Below are 10,828 nucleotides of genomic sequence, written 5' to 3'. Positions count from 1 at the left end.
TGAGTAGAACAGTAAAACAGGTCATTAAAACATGCTCTTATGGAATGCATCATATCACAGACAATTCACATCAATCTAGGTGAACATGTCACCAAATAGTCCCAGTATACTATCCGTGCCAGGGCGTAGAATGGGCACCTGGTCTTCCTGTCATGTATATCTATATGTGTATATAACACCTGTACTTACCACTGTGCCAGGGCGTAGTCAAAGGCTCCTGGTCTTTACTATACCTGCCAGGGCGTAGTCAAAGGCTCCTGGACTTTCTATACCAGGGCGTAGTCAAAGGCTCCTGGTCTTTCTCAAGGACTAATGGATCATTCATCATTCACCCGCACCAACAACAATAGAATGCAATGCAACATATTCGTGAACTAATGCAATCAACCTACTGCATAATCATGGTGCATGAAATATGCTAAAAGCATTCAATTTCTCAATTAAAAGAATTAAGTTTTGTTCCACTCACCTCTGGCTATCTCTGGACTGACTCTGCAAACTCCTGAAGCAGTACTCACTGCTACCCTCTTTGGTTCCTCTGGTCTGTGCCTACACAGATGGACTCAAATGAGGGACCAAACTAGCTCAAAAACAACTCTATAAAACTCCCCAAGAATCCCCTTAGACATCCTAAAATAATCATGTAAAACATGCAAAGGAAGGCTGGACAGGGCACATTTGGCAGCAGGTTCGGCGGCCGAAAGTCCTCTCCAGAGCCGAAACTCATGCACCTTCGGCGGCCAATCTCTACTTTCGGCAGCCGAACCCTTTCGGGGGCAAGTTTTGGAGGCTGAAAGGCACTCCAGAGACGAAAGTCCACAACCTTCGGCGGCACCTTCGGCGGCCGAAACTCCCCTCCAGAGCCGAAAGTCCAAACTCTCGGGGGCAAGCTTAGGCAACCGAAGCCACCTCCTCAGCACATTTGGCGGCTGAAGCTGAATTCATCAGCAAGGCAGAACCTTGCTCTGCCTCACGCCAAAATGTACCAAACTCTCCCAAACTCAAACACCTCAATTCCTCATCATGCATACATCCAAGTATATGCTCAAAGGGGTCTCAAACTACCTTAACACCCCAACAAAACAAAACACATAACACATATACAAGCTTTAATCAACAAAAACTCCAAGAACTCACTATTTACCCTATTCATGCAACTCTACCTATAAACCCCATAAAACCTTTAGAAAACATAAAAACAGGTTCAGGATCTTCACTTACCTCTTGAAATCAAGAAGATGAACAATCCTAACGTGGAGATATGGAGCAACTCTCCTTCAAATTCTCCAAACATCAAAACTTGAGTTTATGGCTCAAAACCTTCAAAATAACATCAAAACCATTAAAAACTTGCAAGATTTGATGAAATAATGGAGAAAATCCAAGGAAAGCATGGTCTCACCTCTGTTTGTGAAAGAAAAAGGCAATCCTTATCCTTTCAACCGACTGAGGTCGCTTTATAGGTGGCTGGCCAGACCACCTTCGGCGGCCTAAAGTGAATCCGTAAGTCATGCAAGTTCGGCGGCCGAAAATAACCTTCGGCGGCCGAAACTAGCTCATGTTCGGCGGCCAAACATTACTTTCGACGGCCAAACCTGGCTTTTCTGCCTTGGTTTTTTTCTTTCAAAAACTCATTTCAATTCAACTTAAAAACATTAAAACATACTACATTACTTTAGAAAAACACAAAACTTACCCTTTTAGAGAATTCTGACATCCTGGATTCCACCGGAAAGTAGAATTCCGATGCCGGACTCTAGCCGGGTATTACATTCTCCTCCCCTTAAGAACATTCGTCCTCGAATGTTCCTAAAACAAATAAACACATAAAAAGGAGGAAACTAACCTCAAAATAGATATGGATATTGCTGAAGCATAGATTCCCGCGTCTCCCAGGTGCACTCTTCTAGATTATGGTGGTTCCACAGGACTTTCACCATTGGAATTTCCTTGTTCCTCAGCTGCCTAATCTGTGTGTCAAGAATCCGCACTGGCTGTTCTATATAAGTGAGATCTCCAAGGACCTCTATATCAGGCTCACTAAGAACCTTACTCGAATCTGACACAAATTTTCATAGCATAGAAACATGAAATACCGGGTGAATTCTCTCCATAGAAGTAGGTAAATCCAGCTTATACGACACATTTCCGATCCTCTGTAAAATCTCAAAGGGTCCAATGTACCGTAGAGCTAGTTTACCTTTCTTCCCAAAACGAACCACTCCTTTCATTGGAGACACCTTTAGCAATACCCAATCACCTTCCTGAAACTCTATCTGTTTCCTGCGAATATCTGCATAGCTTTTCTGTCTACTCTGAGCTGTTCTGATTCTCTCTCTAATCACGGGCACTGTTCTACTGGTAATTTCTACCAACTCTAGCCCTGCAAGAGCCTTCTCTCCTACTTCTTTCCAGCAAACAGGTGATCTGCACTTCCTCCCATATAACGCTTCATAAGGAGCCATCCCGATGCTAGCATGATGACTGTTATTGTAGGCAAACTCTACCAAAGGTAGATGTTGCTTCCAAGAACCGCCAAAGTCTAACACACACATTCTGAGCATATCCTCTATGGTCTGGATGGTCCTCTCTGACTGCTCATCAGTCTGTGGGTGGAAGTACTAAAATCTAACCTTGTGCCCATCGCACTTTGTAGACTTTGCCAAAATCTGGAGGTGAACTGAGGTCCTCTATCTGAGACTATAGACACTGGAACTCTATGTAACCTTACTATCTCGTCCACATAAACCTGTGCCAGTTTATCTACAGAATAGTTACTCCTAACTGGAATGAAATGAGCAGATTTCGTGAGTCTGTCCACAACCACCCATATAGAGTCTATCCTATTGGACGCTGCCGGTAAACCCACTACAAAATCCATAGCTATGTTCTCCCATTTCCATTCTGGAATCGACAATGGATTAAGCATTCCAGCCGGCTTCTGATGTTCTAGTTTCACCCTCTGGCAAACCTCACAGGTTGTCACAAACTGTGCCACTTCTTTCTTCATGGCTGGCCACCAATACACCCTCTTCAGATCCCGATACATCTTGGTGGCTCCTGGGTGAATACTATACCTTGCATTATGAGCTTCCCTCATAATGTCTTCCTTCAAATTGCCATCATCTGGTACACAAAGTCGACTCCTATAGCGAAGGATCCCTTTGCTGTCAAATCTGAACTCTGCACTGTTGCCTGACTGAACAGTCCTGGCAATTTTCACTAACTCTGAGTCCTCATGCTGTTTCTGAGCTATCTGCTCCAGAAACACAGGTGTCACTCTCATCTGTGCTATCAACGCACCTGTATCAGATAACTCTAGTTGTAACCCTTCATTGTTGAGCTTATAAAGCTCCATCACTACTGGTCTTCGCTCTGCTGCTATATGGGACAAACTGCCTAGTGACTTCCAACTTAGGGCGTCTGCCACAACATTCGCCTTACCCGAATGATACTGGATCTTACAATCATAATCACTGAGCAATTCTACTCATCTTCTCTGTCTCAAATTCAGCTCTCTCTGACTCAGGATGTATTGTAATCTCTTATGATCAGTGAAGATCTTGCATCTAACCCCATAGAGGTAATGCCTCCACATCTTGAGTGCAAAGATAACTGCTGCCATCTCTAGGTCATGGGTGGGGTAATTCAACTCGTGCTTCTTCAACTGTCTCGAAGCATAAGTAATCACCCTGTCATTCTGCATCAAAACACAACCTAATCCCACTCGAGATGCATCACAGAACACTGTGAAATCTTCATTACTAACAGGCAGAGCTAACACTGGTGCTGATGTCAATCTCCTCTTTAGCTCTTCAAAGCTCTCTTCGCACCTGTCTGACTAGATAAACTTCTGGTTCTTCTGAGTCAGTTTGGTCATAGGAGCAGCTATCTTCGAGAAGTCCTGAACGAACCTCCTGTAGTAACCTGCCAGTCCCAAAAAGCTTTTAATCTCTGTCACTGTAGTGGGTCTGGGCCAGTTAGCTACAACCTTTATCTTCTTGGGGTCTACCTCAATCCCTTCTGCTGATACTACATGTCCCAAGAAGGAAATGCTCCTTAACCAAAACTCACACTTCGAGAACTTGGCATACAATCCACGCTCTCTCAGTGTCTGCAGAACTTTCCTCAGATGCTGGGCATGCTCTTCTGCATCTCTGGAATACACTAAGATATCATCAATGAAAACAATAACAAAGTGATCCAGATACTCACTGAAAACTCTATTCATGAGATCCATGAATGCTGCAGGGGCATTAGTCAACCCGAACGGCATCACTAAGAACTCATAATGCCCATATCTAGTCCTGAAAGCTGTCTTTGGCACATCTGCCTCTCTAACTCTCATCTGATGATACCCGGACCGCAGATCTATTTTAGAGAAACAACCTGCTCCAGCTAGCTGGTCAAATAGATCATCGATCCTAGGTAAAGGATATCTATTCTTGGTAGTGACCTTGTTCAACTGTCTGTAGTCGATACAAAGTCTGAGGGATCCATCCTTCTTTCTGACAAAAAGCACTGGAGCACCCCAAGGTGAGGTACTAGGGCGGATGAAACCCTTATCTACCAATTCCTGCAACTGCTCTTTCAACTCTTTTAACTCTGCTGGTGCCATCCTGTAGGGAGGAATAGAGATAGGTCTGGTACCAGGTAGCAATTCAATTTCAAACTCTATCTCCCTATCAGGTGGTAGTCCTGGAAGTTCGTCTGGGAAAACATCTGGAAATTCTCGGACTACTGGTATCGAGGCTGGTTCCCTAACTTGACTATCTAGCTCTCTCACATGAGCTAGAAACCCCTGACAACCCCTCGTAAGCAAACGACGAGCCTGAAGGGCTGAAATCAAACCTCTGGGTGTACCCCTCCTGTCTCCTCTGTAGACACACTCTGACCCATCCTGGTCTCTGAGATGAACTACCTTGTCTCTACAGTTCAAGGTAGCACCATATGCAGATAGCCAATTGACAGAGCATATTTTAGCCCACTTAATCATGATATTAATGATGTTTATTTGCACCTTTTCTACCTAATTTTGTGGTTTTAACCATGTTTTGTAGATATTAGGTGTAAAGAGACAATATGGAGAAAATGCTCTTAAAACTGCCAAAAAGTGCCAAATATAGAAAGTTCCAGAAAAGGAAAGTTTTCATATATGGAAAGTTCTAAATAAGGAAAGTTTTCATATTTGGAAAGTGCCAAATAAGGAAAGTGTCAGAAAGCACAGTCAGCAAACTGTCCGAAATTCGAACTGCAGAATCTTTCCTGCCTTATTTAGAACATGTGCCAAGAAAGGAAAGTTTTCAAATAAAGCAAGTTTTCAGAAAAGGAAAGTCTTCAAATGAGGAAAGTGCAGAGGCAAATGCCAAATAAGGAAAGCTCAGTCAGAAGATTATTTGAATTTCGAATCGCAGATCTTTCTTTCCTTGTTTAAAGATGTGCACACACTGCAGCAGTCATATCTTCCTGTTTAGGCAGTAAGATCTCAAGGAGATGCTCTTCCTCTTCTGCGTTCAGCATTCAAAATTCAAACGAAGGCTCCGCCTAAAAAGGAAAAGACTGGACATATATCTTTCCACTTCTGCATTCAATGACTGCGCACCACTTGCCTCTTGCAACACAATCTGCGCGCCACTCTCTATTCAGGAAGGAGATCTCAATGCACTTGGCATTTATTTAGTCCAGATTCAAGATTCAAAAGAGGCTCCACCTAAAAAGGAATGTATGGACAGCATATCTTCCCCTTTGAAGATCAAAATTCGTGCATCCTTCCTATTCAGAAACAATCTGCGCGCTTTCCTCTTCTGAGAGCCATCTGCGCGATTCTTTCCTCTTCTGCAACAACTTGGGCAGCAAGTTGCACATGGGCAGCATCTTGGGCAGCATCTACACTAATTAGTAAGCAAGGTCAGCATCTAAACTTATTTAGGAAGCACAATCTGCGCCTCCTTCCCTTTCTGAGACCAAACCGCGCGCACCAACTTCCTTCCGCAGTGCATTTTCGCGCAGCCTTCCTTCTGAAGCTGAAAAGCGCGATTCTTTCCTTTTCAGACACATCTTGGGCAGAAAATACCTCTTTGGCAGTAAGTATGACTTAGGGCAACACTTTTCAACTATAAAAAGCCACATAAGGAGCCTCTACAGGGCCCCGACACTCCTCCTGGGAGACACCTACGGGATTGCAAGTGACATCTTCTCTTTTTCTTCCTTTCTTTATTTTTAGTTTTTGTTTCAGCCATGAGTGGCTGAAACCTTTTTTCTAGTTGAGGATTTGGTGAAACTTTGGTTGTATTTTTGGATTGAGAGACTTGAACTACATGGTTAATCTTTAGTTGCTTTTCAATATTCATGTAATTTGGTGCTTTAAGATATTATTGCTTTGTCGTGCGGATCTCTATTGATCTTTGATTTCAAGGTAATATATTGTTGTTTGAATAATCTTAGTCCGTATTTGCTTGGATTGCTCAAATATAAGAACACTTGGTGTAAAAACCAAGGAAATTGCATGATCTAGTGTTGTCTCCATGCATGTGGGTGACTAGAATTGGTTCTCTCTATTTCTTTATGCGATTGACTATTGTGTAAGGCCTGTGGCTCAAAGACGTTCTTTGGCAATTGTTAATTAGTAATTAATTGGAGGACTATCCCTAATTGATTTAACCTAAAAGAGAGATAATGGATGTGAGAAGCTTCTTCAATCTCCATGGCCAATTTATTGAATCAACAAAGGAACATATGAGTCAATGATCAATCCCATCAACTTAAAGTGAATCCGAATCTTCAACTAAAGCTTTTCTCTTATTTGTTTTCTCTTTATTTTTATTATTTGCTTTACTTTATTGTTTCCACCATTAGTTTAATCAAATCAATCTCAAACCCCCCTTATTTACTTTACTCGCAATTTATTTTCATTGTTTATTTATTTTCTGTTTGTTCATTTGGTCTACTCAAGGAAGGTAAATAAGTATCAATTCCCTGTGGATACGATCCTTTTACCACTGTCTACAGTTTTAATATTGTTGGTAGTTAAAAAGGTTATTTATTTTGACCGGCTTCGACAACCGCTTTGTCAAAATTGGCGCCGTTGCCGGGGAGTTGATTTAACTTATTTGTTTTTCTTTCAGGACCAAATTTAAAAAAAAAAAAAAAAGAGAGCACGTCATTGCAGACCATCTTCTGAAACATCTCAATCGCACATCTGAATCATGGATGAGGTAAGTAGATCTGATCTTTCTTTTCTAACATCTTTATTGAAAGATTTAACCATAGAACAAGACGCGGTAAGTACACCTTTCCGCCTTGTGGAACTTTATGAACAAATCGCTGCTATGAGAAGTTTTGTTATAGACCAAGCTGAACAAGCTTTTGAAGAACAACAACTCCAACAAGTACATGCATGTGAAAGATTCTATGGACAGCCGAGATATGCAATACCTGAAGATACCAGAACTAATCTTTATAAGATGTTGGAGACTTTGCACAATTTCCAACAGGAAGTGGATCGAGTAGCAGCCAAATGGAGAGAAGACATGGTAAGAAAAGAGGAAGAGCGTCAAGCTGATGATGAAAGATGGCAAGTACAAGAACAAGTTGCTGAAGAAACCCAACCAGAAGATAGTTTGTCCAATCAAACTGATCAAACAGAACTTGTTGCTTTAGATATCATTGATTTTATGAGCCAAGATGTTTTTTATGTAAATCAAAATGATATGCTAAATGATGATCCTTGCAGGAAAGAGAGCCAGAAAGAGCCAGAACTGAAAGAAACTGACTGTTGCATCCAACAGGTGGACTGCAGCCATGCGCAGAATGAACAGAAGCAGATCGAACCACTTCAGCTTGGTGCACAGATCAACCTTGCGCAGGACAGTCCTGCAACACTTCCAGTCACACTTCTTCAGCTTCCATCGCATGAAACTCCTTCCAGCCTCCCATTGCAGACCAACCTTGCGCAAGAAGGAGTACCTGAAAGCCTTTCAGTTGTGTCCTTTCAGCTTCAATCGCAGATCAATGGTCTTCCGCCTCCCTTTCAGGTAAGTTCTGCGCAGAAAGAATAATCTGAAACTCCTTTCAGCCTTCCAATGCAAACAGCCCAGGCTCACAAGGAACAAATGGTATTCCAAGCACCCAAACCAAAGGAGCATGCAGATCTATGCTTGCCCAAGCCTCCAGATAAGGTAGAATTTGTTTTGCCCGAACTCAATGCTAAACTGCAGCTACATATGGAGAAATATCAATTGAAGCTCGAAGTGCTAAAAAATGCAAACATAAGGGCTAGAGGCACACCTCATCTGAAAGAGGAGAAGCTAATCATGTTACTTCATGAGTACATGAAAGAAATAAGATGGGTCATGACAAAAACAAAAGGCGTGCTACACTATTCACTTAATTCTGTTGGGACCCTTTTTCCTCCCCCAATTACTTGAGGCAACTTGCCAAGTGGATCGCACCATACAACACCACACCAGGGGAGTACTCAGTTTCCTTTGTTCTTTTATGTTTTCTATACATTGAGGACAATGCATGATTTAGGTGTGGGGGTGCGGATCTCTGAAATTTTTAATTTTTTTGCTTTAGACACATTTTTCCTTTCAGTTTGCATTTTCCTTTCAGTTTTTTCGCTTTCAGTTTGCATTTTCTTTTCAGTTTTCCTTTCAGTTTGTGTTTGATCATCCACAATCTTCTTTTTGATTTGCTTTACTCAAACTGATGAACTATGTTGGATGAGCTTTCTTTCCATGACCCCATTGATGTGATAACTCTTTAAACCTGTGTTGAATCAATTGCAATGAGATATATTCATGTTTGGGAATTGCCTTTGAATTGAATCTTTGAGCTTGCCATGGTGAAAAATATATTGATGACACTCATTAGAGAGAATGAATTGATTGATGTGTGAATGAACTTAATGTGACTTGTTTTAGCAATTGGTGTTGATTTGCCCAAATCATTGAGAAAAAGAAATTCAGAAAAGGCCTAGACTTCATGAGCACAAATTGAAAACTGTTCCAATGGTCAAAAGACTATGAACAGAGCTAGTAGCCACTTGGACAGGTGACCAACTGAGTAACTGGGGGTGGGTATCACCAATATGTACCTTCACGTCAAAAGGTTGGTGACTTTTTCAAGCAAGTTTAAAGTGCAAAAAGGCTGAATAAAGTACTTCAAGGTAAGGGCAAGTCACTCTGAAAGCTAGAATAAGCCTTTAATTGAACAAATGAAATGTGCATGTATGATCTCTCTCTTGAGGAAAACCAATCCTAGCCATGGTAAGTAAAGGGAAACAAGGAAAGAGGTAAGTAACCTTGATGCATATATTCTTCATTGCAATGCTTCAAAATAGGGGTCTAGAGTAAGAGCTTAAGTGGAAACAAGGATCAAAGTAAAGAGAGCTTGTTTAACTGTGTTTGTTTGCTTGAGGACAAGCAAAAGGTTAGGTGTGGGGGTATTTGACAGAGCATATTTTAGCCCACTTAATCATGATATTAATGATGTTTATTTGCACCTTTTCTACCTAATTTTGTGGTTTTAACCATGTTTTGCAGATATTAGGTGTAAAGAGACAATATGGAGAAAATGCTCTTAAAACTGCCAAAAAGTGCCAAATATAGAAAGTTCCAGAAAAGGAAAGTTTTCATATATGGAAAGTTCTAAATAAGGAAAGTTTTCATATTTGGAAAGTGCCAAATAAGGAAAGTGTCAGAAAGCACAGTCAGCAAACTGTCCGAAATTCGAACTGCAGAATCTTTCCTGCCTTATTTAGAACATGTGCCAAGAAAGGAAAGTTTTCAAATAAAGCAAGTTTTCAGAAAAGGAAAGTCTTCAAATGAGGAAAGTGCAGAGGCAAATGCCAAATAAGGAAAGCTCAGTCAGAAGATTATTTGAATTTCGAATCGCAGATCTTTCTTTCCTTGTTTAAAGATGTGCACACACTGCAGCAGTCATATCTTCCTGTTTAGGCAGTAAGATCTCAAGGAGATGCTCTTCCTCTTCTGCGTTCAGCATTCAAAATTCAAACGAAGGCTCCGCCTAAAAAGGAAAAGACTGGACATATATCTTTCCACTTCTGCATTCAATGACTGCGCACCACTTGCCTCTTGCAACACAATCTGCGCGCCACTCTCTATTCAGGAAGGAGATCTCAATGCACTTGGCATTTATTTAGTCCAGATTCAAGATTCAAAAGAGGCTCCACCTAAAAAGGAATGTATGGACAGCATATCTTCCCCTTTGAAGATCAAAATTCGTGCATCCTTCCTATTCAGAAACAATCTGCGCGCTTTCCTCTTCTGAGAGCCATCTGCGCGATTCTTTCCTCTTCTGCAACAACTTGGGCAGCAAGTTGCACATGGGCAGCATCTTGGGCAGCATCTACACTAATTAGGAAGCAAGGTCAGCATCTAAACTTATTTAGGAAGCACAATCTGCGCCTCCTTCCCTTTCTGAGACCAAACCGCGCGCACCAACTTCCTTCCGCAGTGCATTTTCGCGCAGCCTTCCTTCTGAAGCTGAAAAGCGCGATTCTTTCCTTTTCAGACACATCTTGGGCAGAAAATACCTCTTTGGCAGTAAGTATGACTTAGGGCAACACTTTTCAACTATAAAAAGCCACATAAGGAGCCTCTACAGGGCCCCGACACTCCTCCTGGGAGACACCTACGGGATTGCAAGTGACATCTTCTCTTTTTCTTCCTTTCTTTATTTTTAGTTTTTGTTTCAGCCATGAGTGGCTGAAACCTTTTTTCTAGTTGAGGATTTGGTGAAACTTTGGTTGTATTTTTGGATTGAGAGACTTGAACTACATGGTTAATCTTTAGTTGCTTTTCAA

Source organism: Manihot esculenta, chromosome 9 (genome assembly GCF_001659605.2).
Source record: "Manihot esculenta cultivar AM560-2 chromosome 9, M.esculenta_v8, whole genome shotgun sequence".
Taxonomy (NCBI): domain Eukaryota; kingdom Viridiplantae; phylum Streptophyta; class Magnoliopsida; order Malpighiales; family Euphorbiaceae; genus Manihot; species Manihot esculenta.
This window is presented reverse-complemented; position numbering follows the sequence as displayed.